Below are 21,106 nucleotides of genomic sequence, written 5' to 3'. Positions count from 1 at the left end.
GCCTGAAAAGACTGTGTGTGGATTTCTCAATAGAAACCATGGAGGCAAGAAGGAAGTGGGGTGATATATTTAAGATACTGAAAGAGAAAAACCACCAACCAAGAATCCTATATCCGGGAAAACTATCCTTCAGATATGAGGCAAAGCTTAAAATATTCTCTGACAAACAGACAATGACCGAGTCTGTGAACAAGATATCTGCTCTACAGGAAACACTAAAGGACGCACTGCAGACAGAAAGGAAAAGACAAGAGTGAGAGGTTTGGAAAACAATTTTGGGAGATAGTAGCACAGCAATGTAAGCACACTGAACAAAGATGACTGTGAGTATGGTTGAAAGAGGAAGGCTGGGACCATGTGGGACACCAGAACAAAAGATGAATGTTAAAGACTGGGACTGTGTAACTCAGAGAAACCTAGGATGCTCAACGATTGTAATAAAAGGTACAAATATGTTTTTACACAAGGTAGAACAAATGAATGTCAACATTGCAAGGTGTTAAGATTGTAGGATTGGGGGGAAATACAATCAATGCAAACTAGAGGCTAGAATTAACAGAAACATTGTATTATGCTTCCTTTAATGTAACAAAAGCAATATACCAAAGCCAAACGCATATGGGGGGGTGGGGAATAGGGGAAGGGTATGGGACTCCAGGCATTGGTGATGTTGTCTGACTCTTTATTCTACTTTAGGTTAATGCTATCTTTCCTTTTGTCACCTTCTAGCTATCAAGTTTGTTTGTTTGTTTGTTTGTTTGTTTTTCTCTCTTTCTCTTGCCTTTTTCTTTTGCCTCTCTGCCTTCTTTGACTCTTCCTCCGTCTTTGTGGAAGAAATGTCCTTATATAGAGAGTGGCGATGGTGCTCAATACATAAATATGTGACTATACAGGGAACCAACGATTGTTTTAGGACGGAATGTATAGTGTTTGAACAAAACCATCTTAAAAAAGAAATGGGCTGATGAAGAAACCTTGAGGGCACTATATTGAGCGAAATAAGACAAACACATAAAGGCAAATATTGCAGGGTCTCACTGATATGAACTAATTATAATATGTAAACTCATAGACATGCAATAAAAGTTACCAGGGTATAGAATGAGGCTAAAGAATGGGGAGGAGTTGCTTATTATGAGCAGAATGTTCAACTAGGGTGAACTTAAAGATTTGGAAATGGACAGGGATGATGGTAGCATGTAATGAGAATAACTAACAGTGCTGAAAGGTGTGTGAAGGTGGTGGAAAGGGTAAGCTCAGAGTCACGCATGTCACCAGAAGGAAAGTTGGAGGTTAAAAGATGGGAATGCATAAAACAGTGACTCTTGTGGTGGACAATGTCCATGATTAACTATACAAATATTGGAAATCTGTCTCACAAACTAGAACAAATGTATGTCATTATAACTAGAGGTTAATAATAGAGAGGCATATAGGGAAAAAATATATACCTATTGCAAAGTATATACTACAGTTAGTAGTATTTTAACATTCTTTCATCAACAGTGACAAATGTACTATACCAATACTATGAATCAATAATGGGGGGGCGTGGTTAGGGGTATGGGAGGATGTGAGTTTCCTTGTTTTTTGTCTTTGTTTCTTTCCTAGAGTAGTGAAAATGTTCTAAAAATTGAAAAAAAAAATAATTGTGTTGATGGATGCACAGCTGTATGGTGGTGCCGTGGGCAACTGATTATACACTTTGGATCTTTGGATAGCTGTATGGTATCTGAACAATCTTAATTAAAAAAAAAATTAAAAAAAAAATGTAATGCTCTTACAGGTCTCCCACTTGCCGCAACATGATTTACAGACAGTGGGCCTGGGGGTGGGCTAGGGATCAAAAGGCCTGCATTTAACCAGCCATATGACCTGTAGGCAAAACCCCTCCACCACTCAGAGCCTCATCCTCTTTGTCTCAAAGTGGATGCAATGGCTCCGCCTCATTGCATGAGTCCAGTGAGCTCAGGAACCCAGGATGTTCTTGTTATCACTCTTTTGACATGCTTTCGAGGGCTCAAACATTTGCAAAATTTGCTAGGAAAAAAAAATGACATTTTCAGAGCACAGGTCATTTTGCTTCTTGCACAGCTAGACCCTAAGGTAAGTGAAAGATTGTAGCTGACTTTCAACAATATTTTCTTAACACAAGTAGTAAAATCAATAAAAAAGAAAAAGTGGCTCAGAGTATATTGCATAGAGTCTATATATTAGGCCCAAAGGAGCAGGGTGGCTCCTTCCACACTTGGGTCCCTCGGGAGCCTCTGCCACCTCGACAGAACTTCAGGAAGAGTGAAAAGGCTGCCACACAGCAGAAGACCAACACAGATGTCCTTCAGGATGGGCCAAGAAGAAAGGTCTTGCATAGACACACAGCTCACACGTTCAAAACCATCTGCGCATAATGATTTTGCAGATGTACATGGTGCCCCCGAATGAATAAATTAGAGGCGGCGCAATTGAAAGGGGAGCAGCTGCACGTTCCCAACCAGATGGCCTTGCTGATCTGAATCATTTTAAACATTATTTTATTTCCAGTGATAAGCAAAATAAGAATTTTGTTAACCCTTGAACTAGTAGAACCACCTGAAAACGCTTTTTTGGAATTGATTTCTTTCTGATGGGAAGGGCGAGACGCTGACTACATTACAATATCCTCCAAAGGGTTTTATAGCAAGGTTGGATGGGATATTTCCAGGGCATCAACTGCAGTCCCTCAACACTCACCAACAGCAAGAACTCTCACTAGGTTTGGCAAGAAGCCCCTGCCTGGGCGCGTAAGCCACCAGGAATGAGGGGAGTGTGCAAGGGCTGCACAAAGCTACAAGACAACCAGGTGGAGTGTCAACAAGGAAAATATGTAAACGTCTCAAACACTATTTCTAAATTAAGGTATACCCAGACACATTACTGAGTGATACAAAATCTGCACAGAGCCCCAGCTGGCCCTGCTGGCTGCTGGCTGCTTGGAGCCAGCCCCCAAAAATCCCAGAGAGAAGGATTTATTGTCTTCTGCCTTCAGGTACCTGGGAGGCAAGTTTGGGAAGCCCTAATACAAGGCAAGGGGAAGGAAACCAGCATCAACCAAGCAGTGCTCTGCTCAACTGTTTCTCTTTTTTCAAACACCACCAATTGCTCCATTTTGCAGGTGAGAAAACCAGGGCTCAGGACAGGTAAGTGGCTTGCCCTAAATCCCATGACAAGTCCTAGCAGAGCTGGACATCAATGCAAGCTGAAGCCAAGCCGCCCCCCACTGTGGCCAGGATGTGGTGGGGCTTCCCGGGGGGAGAGGCAGTCAGTAGTCTCCAGCTGTCATCTCAGGGGCAGGACGGGAGAGAGGAGGGGCTTTGCTTTCCAATTATGTATTTCCATATTGCTTCAAATTTCGTTGACATGGAGCAAGTACTACTTTTATAACTACAAAGACAATAAAAATGAAATAATAAACGTTGAACAAAAAAAGTGTGGCAAATAGGAAACAAACTAGGCCAAGGACTCCAAGACACAGGCTCACATCTGGAAGCGATCTCTCTGAGCCTCAGTTTTCCTTGTCAGGTGAAATGCGGGAGGGAAATGAGACCACAAGGATAGACAATATAAAGTATGAGTAGACTTGACAGGGTTTCTGCAAGTGCCAAATCGGGAGTTACAGCTAAGCCTCACTTGATCCTCAACTTTCTCAAGTTACCTTTGACTTAATATCTTCCCACCAGATATAATACAGTGTTTAATTGTCATAATTAAAAAAAAAAAATCCAATATCCTTTTAACTAACAGTGGCATGCCTGAGAGTGAGCCCTGGGAAGGATGTTTTCCTTTGCCTTCTATGCTGCTCCAGTGGGGATCCCAAAGTATGCCACAGAATTCCCTGGAGCGGGCATTCGTGTCTATAAACATAGACAGAGCCAAAGAACTCTAGGGGCAATGCAACACTGGAGGACAATGTTTTGGGAATGTTCGCCTTTGACAAGAGATGACCTGGGCTCTCATCCCATGTGGCTGTGACGTGTGTGGGAAAGCACAGCTACTCCTTGTGGACAGAGAAATGTGGTGAGGGAACAAAGCCGAAGAGCCGAAACCCAGAGATGTGTAAACATACACACATGCCCACTGTTTTACATCCACCTCTTACACGCTGTGTGCCCTTGGGCAAGCTGCTTTACCCTTCTGTGCCTCTGTTTGCTCATCTGTGGAATGGACACGATGGTGGTGCTGTGCGCATGAAATGGGATGATCCACGCAAAAGGCTGCAACAGGGCCTCCTATCGCTGAGTGCTCAATAAACAAACCACTGCCACCACTGTCCTCATCATAATCACCATCTCCCTCCCCTTTCTCCCTCTGTCTCGACAGCTCAGCAGTCGGGGCTTTGGGCTGGCGTGTGACGACCCAGCTAGACCTGGATTTGTAGCAGAAGATTTAGGGCAGGAAGAAGGAAAGTCGCAAAGGCTGCAGATCAATAATGTTTGAACGAGACTGACTTAAAAAGCCTGGGAGAAAAGCCCCAACTCTGAAGAAGAGATCTGGAGAAGAAACTAATTTTTAAAATGGTAACTGTTAGACCCTCCTTCTCCTTTTCAACTCCCTTTAGACTTTTAGAAAATGGACCCAGTTTCTGATAACTGCACTCAAATGTGAGATCCAAATTCCCAACCTTTGTAAAAACAGGCCAAGCAACTGCTTATTTATAGAAATATGACCCAAGACACTTGACAAGGATATGCCCAGTCTATCCAAAAAGGTCTTTATTTGCTCCATTAAGCAGAGACATTTTTAAGTTGTTCGGTGGCATATGATTTCTTCAAATCTCTCCAAGTTTTTATTTTATTGAGATGTGAGCATTCAATAAATATTATAATAAAGGTATGTTCTTCAAAAATACCTGCATCTCCCACATTATCAACGAACAGAGAGTGCTGCCTGCCCTCTTTTCGCAAGTAGGTAAAGCAGAGCAGGGAAGAGAGGAAGGGATAAAGGGTCTAAAATCAGACGGCTGTGCTTCAAGAGTTGCTCTGCGTCTTCTGTTTTACATAAACAAGTTAATTTTGAAACACTTGTTCAAAAAATAATAAGTGGATCTTGGCAGAGGCAACCCATCTGCCATGATGCAAATGATCTACGGTGTGAGAAATATGCACCCTCTTCCAATTCACCACAGAGGAGTGGGATCTTTTTCATAAAGATCTGGAAAGCATCCAGGCTAGGACTTGGGAAAGTCAGGACTTGTTTGCAGACAGCCAACTTACTCCTCGGCTAAAAAGTCTCAATTTAAAAAAAAAAAAATTTCCTGTAGCTGACTCTCTAGCAAGAACTGCTCTGGAGTCTTTCTCAGAAAAATAAATATTTGGCTCAAGCACACAGTTGTTACGACCTAAAGTCAGCTCAACATTCTAAGAACTTCTCTCGGCACAATCCAAGTGCCCACATGCTCTTCCCGTCCTTCCAAGGGCACGGGGGAGGCTGAGGAGCAGCCAGGCGAGCACTGGACTTGGAGTCCATGGGAACGCATGGTGAGCAGAGTAAGCCCATCCCAACCGTGTGGCCCTGCCAGTCCGCTGGACAGCAACCGGACAATGAAGCACTAACATGTGACCTTGGGCTGGTCACCTGCCTGCGAGCCTCCTGTCAGCCCCGGGGCTGTCCAATGGTGACAAGCTCCACTCCCTGCAGTGGATGGAAATGAGAAACGAAGCTGCATCCCTTTTTAGTCTGTCTCTGCCCCTCTCTTGCTGTCTTTACTCACCCCACCCACCCCACCCCACCCCCGTCTCCATCTCTGCCCCTCTGCCCCACCACCCCAGCCTCCCTGGCCTTCCACCTGTCTCCCCAACTCCACTGGCTTTGTTTAACCCATTAACTCCTGCTCACCTTTGAAACCTCAGCCAAGGGGCCCCTCCCCGCACCCCCAGTCCACGTCCAGTGCTCGCCCTTATCCTTCAAAGCCTCTGCCCGTTCCCTATCATGTGTGCTTGCTTAACTAGCATCTGCCTTGACAACCAAACTATAAGCCTTGTGAAGGCAAGTGTGTCTCTTTTGTTCACACTTACAAATATTTCTTAATTTTAGGAAAGACAGCGAGAGGCAGGCAACACATAAAAATTAACATAGTGGTAAAGAAAGAATTCTCCCAAAAAAGGCCTATTTTTTTTTTCTTATTTAAAACAGAAGGTAAAACGCTGCAGGTTTAGAAATTCTGCCTATCTAACAATAATCTCTTGGCACTGAATACCCCTTTTCTGGCACCCCTCAGTCTCTCTGCTTCTACTGACCTTTGCAGTGGACAGTTTGGAGGATTGGCTTGAGCTTCTCTGGCTTTGGGGGGTCCTGACACCCATGGAGACCTGCTCCCACCTCACCCTTCTTCTGGAAGCAGAAACAAAGGGACCCTGGGGAGCCCATTATTGTATCTCATTCACGCCAACTTTAAGCGCTCCTCCTTGGCTTTTCTAAATTAGCTTTCATACTTAAGAAAACAACAAAATGATATGTCTTACCAAATTACAGGATTCTTATCTGTGGCCAGAAGTTTGGTTTTTTGTTTTTTGCTTTTTTGTTGTTGTTGTTGTTTTTAGCATTCTCAGTTCTTATAACCCTTTCAAGCAAATTTCTGAATGCACTCAGCCAACGTAATTTTTCAGCACATGCCACAAAATACCAGGTACTGAGTGAGACAAAAAAAAAAAGTGCTCCTCCCTTTGGATCATTTTCACTCCTTTCCCTAAAAGGAAATTTGGAAATATTTCAAAAACATCAAGTATCCAGAGTCAACTAAAAACCCAAATTACCTTCCTTCCTCCCTTTTTTTTTCCTTTTCCCACTCTTCTATGTCTCTGCAATGAGTGTGACTACAGACTCAGTAAGACGAATTCAGAAAAAATAAAATACCAACTACCTTTGTAATTAAATGAGTGCCTCCATTTAATTTATTTGTGGGATTTCCTGATTTTTATGGGGGAGAAACTAGATTTTTTTGGTTAAATAATAATACTTTTATTTGTCTCAGGGCTGGGAGTGTCAGGGCTGGAAGAGTCTTGAGTTTCCAACCAGCTCCTGGCCAGCATGGAAAGAGGGCGGCACAGAGATGCAAAGAAACTGCTATTTATCAGCCTCTTGAGCTAACACGCAGCAGGTCAGGGGTTGGAACTCGGGCTGTCCTTTGTCTTCGTGTGGACATGATCTGTCATTTGTTTCTGCGTTTGTCTCTGGACCTGGCCCACTCCTCTCCTTATGAGACTGGTTGAAAGAAACATGTTTACTCTGTCCACAAAGCAATTCCGGATGACCTGTTTTCTAAACGCTCGTCAGCTGGGATTACTTTCACCTTCCAGTGACAAAACAGCTTGCAACATCCCTGGACCCTCTTTAGTTGACTCACTTTTTATGAGGTCCTCGTGCCCTTTTGACAGCTGTAAAATCTTCAGCAGCAAATGATAAGGAACAAACCCCAAAGATGCCTGTCCCTGGAGATGGCCCAAATGCAATATTATGGGGTTCTCTTTATAACTTAAAAAGGAAATGAATACCACTGCTTTTGAAGGCAGTTTCTTACAAAGTTTAACACAATCTTGCCATATGATCCACTACAATCACATTCCTAGGTATCCGCCCCAATGAGCTGAAAACTTATATCCACAGAAAAACCTACACATGAATGTGTAAGGCAGCTTTATCCATAATTGCCAAAAACAGGAAGCCACCAAGATGCCCTTCAAAACGCAAATGCTCAATATATTCCATATAATGGGATGTTATTTAGCAATAAAAAGAATTAGCTATCAAGCCACAAGAAGATACAGAGAAAGCTTAAACACATGTGGCTAAGGGAAAGCAGCCAGTGTGCAAAGGCTTCATACACACTGTATGTTTCCAACTGTGTGCCATTCTGAAAAGTCAAAACTATAGACAGTAAATAGATGAGCAGTTGCCAGGGGGTCTTGTGTATGGCGGGGGTGGGGATGACAAATGGAGCACAGGGCATTTTTAAGGCAGTGAAATGATTCTGTTGGATACCGTAATGGGGGGCAGAGGACATGCATTTGCTAAAACACAAAGAGTAAACCCTAATCTAAACTAGAGACTTCAGTTAATAATAGTGTATCAACATTGGTTACTCAGATGTAACAAATGCACCACACAAATGCCAGATATCAATCATAGGAGGAGCTGTGTGCGGAGGCAGGGGGATGGGGCTGGAGATAGGAGATATGGGAACTCTGTACTCTCTGTACAACTTTTCCATAAACCTAAAACTGCTCTAAAAATTGAAGTCTATTAAAAGTGGAAAGAAGAAAAAAGGAGATGAACGCTTTTCATCTTGGGGAGGGGGTGCACCCCTACCTGGGCTGTTAAGACCCTCCCTCCCAGAAGGGTGGGTCCTGCAAAAGGCAGCTGGTTCTCTGGGCTGCCTTCTCCCTGCTGCCCCCTGCCCCACCCACCAGCTCAGCCACAGCACTCTAAAACCAAAAGCAGAACTTGTGTCAACACATTCCACAGTTCAGCCTCCTCCTTTTGTCCCAGGCACCCCACCCCCAATAGCATCTGACCACCAAGAAGGGGCAGGAGCAGAGAGAGCTATTTGCACATTCCAGAATCACATCATCACTGACTGTGCAGCCCCCAGCCCCAGAGTGCCCAGGCAGCACCTGCAGACAAACCCTGCCCTCGAGCGGAGCAGCAAGTTACATGCCAGGACCCAGGCACCCAGCAGACTTTGAGCACCCATGAAAGTGTCTTTGGGGATCACAAAGAAGAGATCAGGAACATTGTTCAAAGGTAGCATGAAGGTTTTAGATATTTATCTTCTACGCATATTTTCTGGCTGGTAATTTACATTCACATCATTCAACAAAACCACAGGCAAATTTCCTACTTGTTCAGACTTATTTGTTCAGTCTTTCACACTATGCCAAAAAGGGAAAACTTCTGTCCCTATGATCCTAAGATGTGCAATCCAGTAGGGCCTGGAAACCATGGGAAAAGAGCCTTAGAACCCAACTGAGGCCAGGGAGATACCTTCAGACTTAAAGCCCACATTTTCCAGATAATGAACCAGGGTCACTCAGGCTGCCCTAAACCAAGGCTGACTCTTCGAATCTCATAAACAGGGCAGGTGGAGAACTTTATGTGTGGGGCACGTAAGTGTAGAACTCGAAGCCTAAGCCATAAGTACTTCGGGAAAACAAAGTTAGAAATATAAGTTACCACCATCTCCCCAAGTAGAGGCTGGTTTTCCAGACTTTATTAAAGGTTGTGTCTAAGCATGTAAAGTGAAACTGATACATAGAGGCAATTATCCAGATACTTAATGTCAAAACTCCCAGACCCTCTGCTTCAATTAGTGAAGTAACTGAAGCAAAAAATGAGCATCTGGCAAACTCTGGGCCCAGCTGCCTCACGTTCTCTTAGGATCAGAGACAGAGCCAAGCGAGATGGTGGAGACACATCCACGTCACCGTGAGCGGTTTAGGGGCTGACCATGCGGGGGCAGAGCAGGGGTTCTGAGCATGAGGCTCTCACCATGGCTCTGTAGCCTGATACCAAGCCCCTCTCAGGTCCCTCATCTGAAAAGTGGACCTGGTGACAGTAATGTCTGAAGCTACTGCAGGGAGGAGAGGGATAATCCATGCAGAGCACGTGCCGCTGAGCCTGGCACCCCGTGGGGCTGGAATAATTGGCACTGTCATGATCGCCACCACCACCATCATCATCATCATCATCATCATCCCTGTACCACCTGCTACCACCATCATCACTATCAGCTCCATCATTTTCCCCATCCTGCCTGCTTTCAGGATTTGTGTTGAGCTGACATGTCGGGTACGTCTCTGCTCTGGTCTGCATCATGCCGTTCCACTTTTCATTCTGGCCTCTTCTAGAGGGCTGGCTCATGAAATGCATCAGAAATGAATTACTTTGCTGTATATTGCAAAAACTGATCCCTCCTATTCTAACTCAGGAAAAAAAGCACTGATACAACCCCAAAACACATGCATTTTAATGTCTTCTGAGTCAGCTGTGAAAAGAATCGGTATGTGCTTATTAAAAAGTCTGCCTTATCACCTGCCTTAATATTCCCACTATTAGATACAAAAAAAAAAAAATCAGAAAGACAGAGGAAAGTTATTTCTAAAGTAAGACCTTGTCTTGTGAATAACTGCAAAAACACTCAATTCTAATAAGAAACAAAATCAAATAAGAGTAAGATCATTTTTATTTTATAAGGCTAAGTCATATGGTATTTTGGGCCCCAAGAGGCCAGCGGGCTCCCCCCACCCCCCAAGGACCCTATTAGAACATCAGATTAAGTCAGTGGGCTATAAATTAATTCATTCTGCAGAGATTTCCTCAACCCCAACTGTGTGCCAGGCTCAAGTGCACCCCCTGGGATAGAGCAGTGAACCAAGCAAAGTCTCATCAGCCCAGCTGGCAGGCCAGTGGGGGAGGGGGGGGTGCAGCCCAGAATCCAACTAAGGAGACAGATAATGCATCATGCCTCAGATGGGCTCCGTGCAGGGCGAGAGAATCGCTGGCGGAATAGGGCTGCTCTCCTGGAAGCCACGGCCCGACCCGGCCTCAGTGGGACTCCCAGGGCTTCTCCACGAGTGGGCGCCAAGGGGAAGGCAGAAATGGAAACTGTCACTGGCAGGGTCACCTTTCTGCAGCTTAGTGGGGATCAGAGCAGACTCTCATTTCTAAAGGCACCACCTGGAGGGCATGGAAGGGAGGGAAGGGCCTAGAACCAAGCCCAGGAGGACTTTCCTTCTTTGTACTCAGTGGGCGGGGCCTTTGCAGGCCAGCACAGGTAGGGCCAGATGTGTGACAGCCCGGGGCCCTGCTCCCAGGTAAGCCAGACAGCGGGGAGGGGGGTCCTCTAATCTCCTCCATTCCCTGGCACTCTGGGACAAGTTCCAGCAAGAAAGGGAATCCTCAGAGCAGCCCTGCATGGAATGCAAGCCACATACGGAATTTAACATTTTTCAGGTGAAGTTAATTTTAGTAGATTTAATTTAAGCCAAAATACCTAAAATGCTATCACTTCAACAGTTATCAATATAAAATTATGAATGAGCTATCTCACATTCTTTTTTTTTGATACTAAGTCTTCAGAGTCTGTTGTGTATCTTACACCTATAGCACATCTCCATTTGGATGCCAGATTTTCATCAGAAATACCTCAGCTGTATTTAGATTTCATAAAATTTACTGTTGAAAAAGGAGATACCTAAGGTGCTCCAAATATTCTTAAAAGTTTTCCAGTAACTGACTTGAGCATCTGTTTTAAAATTTAAATTAATTAAAATTAAATGAAATTTAAAATTTCACATACTAGCGACATTTCACGTGCTCACCCATGGCTTGGGTTACCGCACCGGATAGTGTGGACATAGAACGTTGGCATCCTTCCAGAAAGTTCTAAAGGGCAGCTCTGCTCTGGTCCTCAAGCTCCTAGAAGGCAGGTTCTGTTTCTTATTTCCTTTATTTACCCCCCTGTTTACCTTCCCCCTATAAAAGGAGCTGGGAAGTCATTGCTTCCCAAAACTGATATAAGATTCACCTAAAGGTGCTTGTGCTTCTAGACCCCCGTCCCAGAATCTCAGAGCAGGGGGAGGAATGGGGAGGAATGGGGATGGGAGGGGCGGGTGGGCAGCAACCCCAGATGACTGTTCATCACCTGGCAAGCAGGGGAACCTGCCTCAGGCACTCAAGGTCCTAGAAGGTCCACTCAGGGGATCCATGTCCTGATCCCAAGAGCAGGTCCTCCCCTGGGCACCGGCCAGCTCTGCACTGTGCTCACAGATGGTGGGGAAGGGGCTTCACACCCCTGGCCCTAACATGCAGAGCAAAGGTTGCTTTTGCTCCATGGCATCCAAAAAGGGCCTAGAAAGCTTCTGTGATTTGTCAGGGGACTTGGGACAGTAAGCAGTGACCTGAGATGCAGCCTGGGCCTCTTTCCTTCCCAGAACTGCTTCCAAAGTCTCTGTTATCCATCCATCAGCCACTGGAGCAGGTTAGGAACTTGGCAAAGGCAGGGAGGGGCCCATACCTTTGTACCCCAGCATTGGGGCTCTGCTGCTTGCGGACAGTGACCAAGTCCTGGCCCTGTTGCCCTTCTGTTTCCTCATCTGACACAGGGAGACCACAACGCTGCTGCCCACGAAGGGACGCTCAGGAAATGTCAGTACCCTTTTCCCACTGACTTGCACACAGACGCCTTGACATGTGAGCAGCCCAGGGGGCAGGGAAAGCTCTGTCCCCACCCAGAACATGGGGTGGGTAGGCCTGGCCAGCAGAGCTGCACAGAAGGCGAGACAGGCAGAAACTGGCTGCTTCAGAGCCTGGATTTGCTCTGCAAACAGACTCCCCGAGACCAAGCCATTAAGTGGTAGCACCCCAGGCCTCCTCCCAGGAGAGAGGCACCCAGGGCAGCCACCTTCCTCTCGCACAGTAGCCTGGAGGCTTCACTTCAATGAAAGCAGACTTCAATCCAAAGGGGCTTGACTAAGATGCTGGATTCTGGGATCTTCCCTGAGACCAACATGTTCCCAAGTTCAGATGCAAAATCTGGCTTCCGATGAAACGCTACCATGGGGTGCAAAATCCCAGCAGGGTCCAAGGCATCTTCCTGGAGCAGCCCTGGGACCTTCTGTCTGCTGGGTCCCCAGTCCATCCTCCCACACAAGCCCACAGAAGGGTCAAGAGTTGGTCCCCCAGGGTCTTCCTTTGGGATCTTGGGCAGAGGGAAGAGGGGAGTCCATTGTACGTTACATTTTTCCCTGGCCCTTATTTCAACTTTGAAGAGAGTCACATGCTGCTGATGGGTGTGTTAACTGGTACAACTGCTTGGAAACACAGCAGCATCTGCCAAAGCTGGGCATACTTGTCCCCAAAGACCAGCAAGCCTACCCCCAGGTGGGCACCCAACAGAGATGCATCCACATGCTTATCAAACGGCAGGTACAGGAGGCCTCGTAGCCCCAGCCTTAAAGCCAAGAGCTGGAAACTGCACAGCAGAACAGATAAATACAAAGCCACAAGAAAGAACGAACTCCAGCCACATCATGGGAGAATCACAAACACAATGTTGAGCCAAAAAAACAAGACACAAAAAGGAAACTACTGCACGATTTCATTCATATAAAGTACAAAACGAATCTAGGCTGTAGAAGTCGGGAGAGTGGGCACCCCTGGATGGGGTGGGGTAGCGGGTATTGTGCTTTAGTAACTGGAAAGGAACCAAGGGTTGAGCTGGGTGCTGCTTGCATGGGTATGTCCCATTTGTAAACATCCATCCAGCTGTACGCTCACTATGGGTGCTCTTTAATGTGCATGCAGAGGAATTAAAAAAAATAAAGCTCACCAAAAAGGAAAGTTGGAGCTGGCGGTGGTGAGTTTCTGCCGAGTAAGAAACCAAGGAGGAAGGCAAAGCGCACAGGCAACGTGACACAAGGCCGAATGAGCCAGCGCAGCCCAGCCCTTGGCCTTGGAGGTGAATGTCCTCCCCTCACACCCGATGGCACGTCCTTTCAGAGGCGCCAAGCCCAAAGCCTCCTCTGTTCCTGCATTTTTAAATTGTTAACAGAGCTCGTAACCACTTAGGGCTTATTTTACGACCAAGCATTCAGACAGCTAATGACCTCCAGTTGCCAGGCTTGATGGGTTCCCAGGGTCTTAAATGGCTCCTCCCGGAGTGGACTCCGCTGGGAGGCTGGGAGTCCCAGGCCCTCCTGGCTACATACACCTGCAGACCGGCTCACCTCGGCAGGGGACAGAGCTAAGGTGGGAGCTTCAAAAGCCTCTTTTCAGATAAGGTTTTCTCAGGGCGAAAGCACGTGCGGTCAACAGTACGTCGTGCCATACCACCAGGGAAGGCAACTTGCCATTTTGTTCCAGGATCCTCCCACTTCCCAGCTAGGGAGGGCCAGGGCCCCCGGCCGGGCAAGGCATTGAATCCCTTACACTGTTTCCGTGAAAAGATTCCCAACCTGCAAGCTACTTCCAGATAATTTCTCAAATCTCCTGATAACAAAGAAAAATTAAATCCCTGCAACCCTAAATGTCCGCTGAAGAAGCTCAGCTCCCCACAAGGCAGTGGGCTGGAGTCTCCGGACATCTTGGGCCACCCAGATATAGGGGACGCAATTCTGCGGAGCAGCAGAGTGGGGGTCAGGAGTGGGATGGCTACGTAATCAGTAAGGTCTCCACAAACAGGGACCCTTAACAAGAAAACCCCACTGGGAACTGGCACAGTCTCTGCCACCATCAAAGGTGTCCTGCAGACTCCTCAGACTCTCCTCCCTCCTTCAGGGGCCCAGAGCTCCTTGGTGCCGCTGCTGCCCCCCAGGCTTCCTCCATCACTACCTAGAACTCCCTGGCACTGCCCCGCACCCACTGCGAGCCTGGGCTCAAAGCATCAACAAGTATTCCCGGCCCCCTCTGCCCCCATGGCTCCCCTTGGTAGCACCCACCCACAGTGGAGACCAAAGGAGCACCCGATGAAGAATTTGTGCACCCACTAGACTCTAAGCTCCATGAGGGCAGGGCCTGGGCATGTCTTATTCCCACTGTAGCCAGTGGGGACTATTGAGTGGGGCTGCCAAGGAAGACAGTCTTGTCTTGGGATCCCAAAACCCTGGCTCTCCATAAATAAATACAATTTCTCTTCCCTGAAGTCTCCTGTAGCATAGAAAGAGTAGAGCACAGACTTGAAATCCAAGAACCAATCTCAGCCAAGCCACTGACAGCTGGGTGACCCTGGACAAGTTACCTAACCTCTCTGAGCCTTGATCATCTTCTCTATCAACAGGCTACCTGCCTCTCGGGGCTGGCATGGAGATTAGCTGAGCCAGGCTCTGACAATGATGGTGCTATTTTCTTATATCTTTCTAGTTCCCTTCCATTTGAGGTCATCATCCAATAATGCCAACTTACGGGGCCCCAGGCTGAACCCAGATTCATCCATTAGCAGGTGAACAAGGCAAACACAATCCTCAGTCTTCATGTTTCTTTCTCCCTCTTTCTTTCTTCCTTTTTTTTTCTTTTTTGATTGCTGTATTGAATTTTTTTCCCAATAGTTTTAAAATAGACTTATTCTTCAAGTTATCTGAGACTCCCATATCAAGAAATAAAGATATCTTGGGCTTTTTTTTCCCTGTTATTTTTCTTTTCAAATTAAAGCAATAATCATGGATGTCTTAACGTAGAAAATAAATGAAACCACTTGAACTTGAAGCTACCATTTTTGCTATTTGCTGGATAAGTTGGTTGCCATGTGAGAGTTCCCACGATCTGGAGGCATGAGCTCGGCGCAGGGTCTAACCCCGCGGAGCCCAGGTGCAAGGAAGAGCCTCCTTCCTGCGTTCCAGGCTGGACCAGAGCAGCTGAGGCCGCAAAGTCGTCCATCCCCAACCCGCCTTCCTCCCCTGCCAGGAGCTATAAAAGATGGTTTCCTTTCATTCTTCAAGCCCGTGTCCCCATTCAGATCCATCAACTTGTGACAATGACAAGAAAGCAATGTTGTGCTCCCTTTGAGCTCACATCTCCAATGACCTCTGTACAAACTAAGGACAAAAGAAGGAAAACCTAGTGGCAGTGCTCGCAACTCCCGGAGACACTGCTCTCAAAAAGAGGCCTGATCTGGGCAGCTTTCCTGATTCACTCCCAGCACCTCCTCCTCCTCCCCCAGTAAAAAATGACTTTAATCTCCATCCGACATGCCAAATTCCAACTGAGAGCCTGAAAAGTCTCAGCTCTCCTTCACTGGAGCCTCCCCTCTCTTTGGCAGCCAGCCCCAGATGCTACTTCCTGCTTCTCCACTGGCTTCTAAGAGGAAATGGGCACCCACGGAGTGTGCACGAGCCTTGGCTCTCCACACTGGCAAGAACAAAGGCTCAGCACAAAGGGCAATGCGGCCCTTCTCAGCCCTGCGGTCACTGCCTCTGAGGGAGGATGCTCTGAGCGCCGGATTTTGTCTCCTCGCCAAGATGTGCTGTGCCCCTGGAATTTGCAAGTCGTCCTTCCTATGATCAAGAAATGTTTACAGTGACCTGAGGCTGCCCCTGAAGTCCTGGACCCTCTCCAGGGGCCTCCACGCCACTGGGAGGGGCCACACCCAGGCAGAAGGCAGAGGAGAAGTGAAAAGCCTAGAAGCCGGGACCTCCAGGGACTGAGTCACAGAGCCACAAAGAGAAGCAAGAATTAACCACGAAGAGGTACTGTAGGATCTCTTATGTTCCTGCTGTGAAAAATTACCTGGAGGTTTACACACACCCAATCTAGAAGGGCTCTGTGCTGAGGTTTTCCCTTCTGCACAAAGCTGGGCTGTCAAGATAGCGGATTTCTTTAGGGAATTTTGATCCTTGCCCCTGCCCATTCTGAGGAGCCCTGAGATGGGCTTTTCCAGACTCCTAATGAACAGAACTTGAGAAAGCCACATGAAATCCCACAAGCAGACCAGGACAGCTCGCTCCCAGGAGTCAATTCAGCTCAACAAATATCTCCTAAGCTTGTCCCTGGCACCCTGCCCTCAGGGTGCTTACAGTCCATTATTCTCACAAGTTGCTATAAATCCCAACCGGTTCATACAAGATACCAGGGGCTGGCTCCATGCACAGAGCTCCACTGTCACTGTCTTGAAATAGTTAATAGTTTCTGAACAAGGTGCCCCTCATTTCTGTGCTGTGCAAATTATGCTGCCACTCCTGGAGATACCTAAAGTGGTGTGTAATCACAATTAAAAGAAAGAGACCACACATCTGGAAATCTTTTCTTATTCTTGGTATATGTTACAGCTAAAGGACAAACTGACAATTAGAGCACTGCATTACACTCGAGGTTTACACTCACCTTTGCTTGAAGAAAGGACCTCGGTGAGGCTATTTCAGAATCAGAATCAGAATCTTCTGTTCTACACCAGGAGTGAGGTTATTAGGAAAAGCAGTTTTCCTGAACCTGTTCATCATTACTCCCATCTGTGACACTGTCTTCCCTAATGCAACTCTGCCTGACAATTTAAAAACGATGGGGCCTTCTAATTTATCACACTACTGTAATTACACATTCATCCCCACCGTGGAGGGCATCTCACCGGAGTGGAGTCCCCTTCCATGACATACACGACTTGAAGCTTACACCCTTTCAGCTCCTTTTAAAGGGGAAAACCTTTATCTTCACTGAGTGATGCGCTCAGTCCACGACCCTCGAAGAAAATGAAGCTCTCTGGCGAGAGCGCCCCACTCTGTTAGTTTTGACAACCCGTCCCCAAGGCTGCACAGTTTAAACATCATTTATACACCAGCTAAATTTTGCCTCTCTACCTGGGGAATGCAAAATCAATGAGGTTTATGTAGATGACGCCCTCGCATCTCATTCTGGTGGCATCTCACAATTATTGTTGCACGTGAGGCTGGGCACGGCCCTTTCTCCTCTCCTACCAACTACCATGAGCATTGCCCCTACTCCTGAGCTGGGGAGAGGGCCAGCCCCACACGCTGCACAGGGATTTTGCTCTTTAAGAAATCAATTTGGAGATGGGTTAATTAAAGTACACTAGAGCATAATTCAGTTGGAATTGAGGCTCCCATCAAACCAAATCAGGCAGCAGAAACCCTCCCAACCTTAAAGACACCTCCAAGGGCGGGGCAGCCGTGTCACTCGGACCTTTCAGTGTTTTCACCTCTACTGGTATAACTGTTTACCAGTCAAACCAACAGGACTCAGAAACAGAAGGGACTTGGCAGATCTCAGCCAAGCTCCTGGCACTGCTAGTGATGAAAGTCAGGCTCAGAGAGGTTGGCTGGGCAGCCCAGGTCACACAGCCATCCATGAGGACAGAGACCAGAAATGTCCAGGCCTGCACAAGAGGAGCATCCTCCAGGCTGTCTCCAAGCCAGGCTGCCCGGGTCCAAGGCCCAAGTCTCCCTGTCACATGCTGCATGAACCAGGCAGGGTAAACCTCTCTAGCTTCAGTTTCCACACCTGCAAAATGAGGACATTAATCCTGTTGACCTCACAGGCAGCTGAGAAAATTATATGAAATAATATAGATTAAGCTGAGCACGTACTGTGTATCAATAAATCTTGGTGTCTTAGTCTCCTACAGCTGCACAACAAATTATCACAAACTGGGTGGCTTAAAACAGCAGACATTTATTCTCTCACAGCCCTGGAGGCCAGAAGGCTGAAACCAAGCTGCCAGTAGAGCCGGGCTCCCTCCCAAGGCTCGGGGAGAGGACCCTGCCTCGCCTCTCCCGGCTGCTGAGGCCCCCGGCCACTCTCAGTGTCCCTTGGCTTGTGGCAACACAACCCCCATCTCTGCCTCCGTCACCACATGGCCAATCTTCCCTCCATGTCCCCTTCTCCACATGCCATCCCCTCACTGCTTCTGTCTCTTCTCTTCCAATAAGGACATCGAATTCAGAGCTCACCCTGCTCCAGTGTGACCTCATCGTAACCAGTTCCATCTGCAATAGCTCTATTTCCAACACAGGTCCCATTCTCAGGTCCTGGGGGTTAAGACTTCAACGTATCTTTTTGGGGGACAGGATTCAACCCACAGTGGTTGAATCAGGTTTCCCGACTGCCGGTCCTATGTTCTACCTCACCACACTGCTCCCCTCCAGTCACATGTCCCTGATCACATCTTCCCATGTGTAGAGCTCAGGGAAAGGGGTTCTCTGTGTACTTACCCCAGGGCTGATGTCCCCCGGAGCTATGAGGGGGCATGGGACAGTGGAAGGCATAAATCATGGGTCTCCAAGGATTTGCTGACCTGATGGAAACTAATTCTAATTGATGGCCAATGGGAAGGGATCCAAAAAGGATCTAAAAGAGAAACGACAATGCTAAGTTGATGAAATTCTAAAATGCTGCCAGAGGGCTGTGGTTCCCTAGTCTTAATGAAATTAAGACATGACAGAATAAGGTCTTCAGTTTAGTTAACAGAATTGTACCAATGCCATGGTTTTGATCACATACAGTGATTCTGTAAGACACTGTGGGAAACTGGATGAAGGGGATACAGGGACTCCATACTAATTTTGTAACTTCTTGTGAGTCTAAAATTTCAAAAGAAAAAGTTACAAAAAATTATCAGGCAGCACCTAAGATTGCCAAAAGCCTCTCAACACATTCTCAAAAGTCATTACGGTTTGTTTCCAGGCAGCACGGCAGCCCATGAACTAACTTGGAAAGAGGCTAAATGGATTTCTGGCATGATTCTAAATCAAACTATTCAGAAAAAAACCACTTTTGTTTCTCTTTTATCTCTGTATTTACTATAACACAGGGAAATTTACGTCTTGTCCACAATTAATCATAAACAACATAAAATGGAGACGTCTATTATCACTACAACTGCTGATAAACATTGGTTTTGAAAACATTGCAGATTTACACTTTTACAGGAGTTTAGGGAGGACCAGATTGGAATTCAAAGTTTCTGAACATAAACATATAACAATCTGTTGAGGCCCTACTGGGTGTCGGGTCAGCCAGTTGCTGCCTTGGGAGTGGTTTCCATGAAGGAAAGACTGGCATTAATGGACAGAAAGGACAGGCATCGTGGTGTGTGGAGCAGAACAGGTGGGGATGAGGTCCAGTGTGTCCTGAAGAGCGAGACGGCGGAGCACCCAGGAAGCGAGGATGCTGAATGGGTGTTGCCATGGAAGCCATGGTTACCTGGGTGATGCAGGACCTGGGGTGGGGAGGCAATCTGGGGTCCACCACATAGGAGTGGGGAATCGACTGCAACACAGGGAAGGAGAAGGCGGGACAATGGAATGGCAGAGCCCTCCGGGAGCTGAGGTTCTTGCAGAGGATGGGAGAGAAATCTCCAAAGGCAGCAGGAGGAGGGAGGAAGGCGGCATCCCCAACTCCAGACCCAGAAGCAAGAGAGGCAAGGTATCCTCCACCTGCGAAGGCTCACGAGGAAGTCAAGTCCTCAGGGAGGGCCAGGTCTCGGTCAAGGTCGGGGCAAACAGTGCTCCAGGAAGAGCCCAAGTTGGGAGAGAAGTCAGTTCTGCCATCGTGTCCCCCACCCCTGCAGAGAGGCCCTTCTACCCCAAACTGGGCTGCTTGGAATTGTCACGAAGTCCAGGGTAGCAGCCCCATGCTCACCTTGGGGAGTTCACAGTGCTATTTCTGGCTCGCTTTCATTTAGAGCAGTTTCAGCTGCCCACCCTGATACTTCCCCACAGAAGCACGTGTTTACGTAAAAATAACTTCTGCTCACAAGTGAGCAGAACAAGGAGTCTGGGGTTTTTCTTTGTTTCTCACCAGCCCTGTTTCCTGAGACTCTGCAGCAGCAAAAAGGCAGCCAGCTTTGGGCCAGAATTGTCCTTCACCCACAGACAGAACAATGAGAAGGCAGGAGCTGCAAAAGATGCTTCAGAGGATGGAGAACAGAAAAGGACTGCGTCAACCCCAGTGTGTTATCAACTAAGTCCTCTGACTGGCTTTCCAAAGCATTGCTGAATCCTGTCCCATCCCCCAGGACCCCGGGGTCTTTGCACAGTCTCTTCCTGCTTTTCTGATCCTCAGACAGCAGCTCCTCACTGTCATCAAGGGGCAGCTTGGACGGCGGTGCCTGGGGAGGCCCTCCCGCATCACCCAGTTCTGCTCTAACGTGTGGCCCCATTTCACGTCTCTGCACACTGAGGCTTCTGCATGGTACCCACGCTACCTCCTCTGGTGCATGTGAACCTGTCCACACCTGGTGAGTGCAAAGACCCTGTCTAGTTGACTGCTGGGTCCCCAGCTCCTAGGCAGTCCTGGCACACAGCAGGTACTCGACAAGAGTTCTGGATCATTCCCCAGCAGGCAACTCTCAAGAGGATGTGCAGAGCCTGAGTCAGAAGAGCTGGAGAAGTTCAAGGGCAGAGTCACCAATTGTTCTCTATTCATTAAGATGTATGAATGATCTGGGCAAGTCACTTCATCTCTGCAGGTCTCAGTTTCCCCAGCCATTAAAGGGGCTGGCTGAGCAAGGTGGGGAGTGGAGAATCAGAGGATCAGGAAACCCTTGCTGTCTGTGTCCTAAAGAATTTGACCTCACCTGTAGAGGTCTGGCCTTTGTCCCAGCTCCTGGAAAATAAACACTAAGCTCTTG

The 21,106-nt window shown here is 47.3% G+C and overlaps 1 protein-coding gene across 3 annotated transcripts in view; it reads right to left on the bottom strand.

Moving 5' to 3' along the window:
* The window catches only part of CHST15 (carbohydrate sulfotransferase 15), an 83,670-nt gene that overhangs the window by 49,101 nt on the left and 13,463 nt on the right, over positions 1 to 21,106 (bottom strand). The gene's annotated exons all lie outside the window — the stretch shown is intronic.

Source organism: Choloepus didactylus, chromosome 15 (genome assembly GCF_015220235.1).
Source record: "Choloepus didactylus isolate mChoDid1 chromosome 15, mChoDid1.pri, whole genome shotgun sequence".
Classification (NCBI taxonomy): Eukaryota; Metazoa; Chordata; class Mammalia; order Pilosa; family Megalonychidae; genus Choloepus; species Choloepus didactylus.
This window is presented reverse-complemented; position numbering and strand designations above follow the sequence as displayed.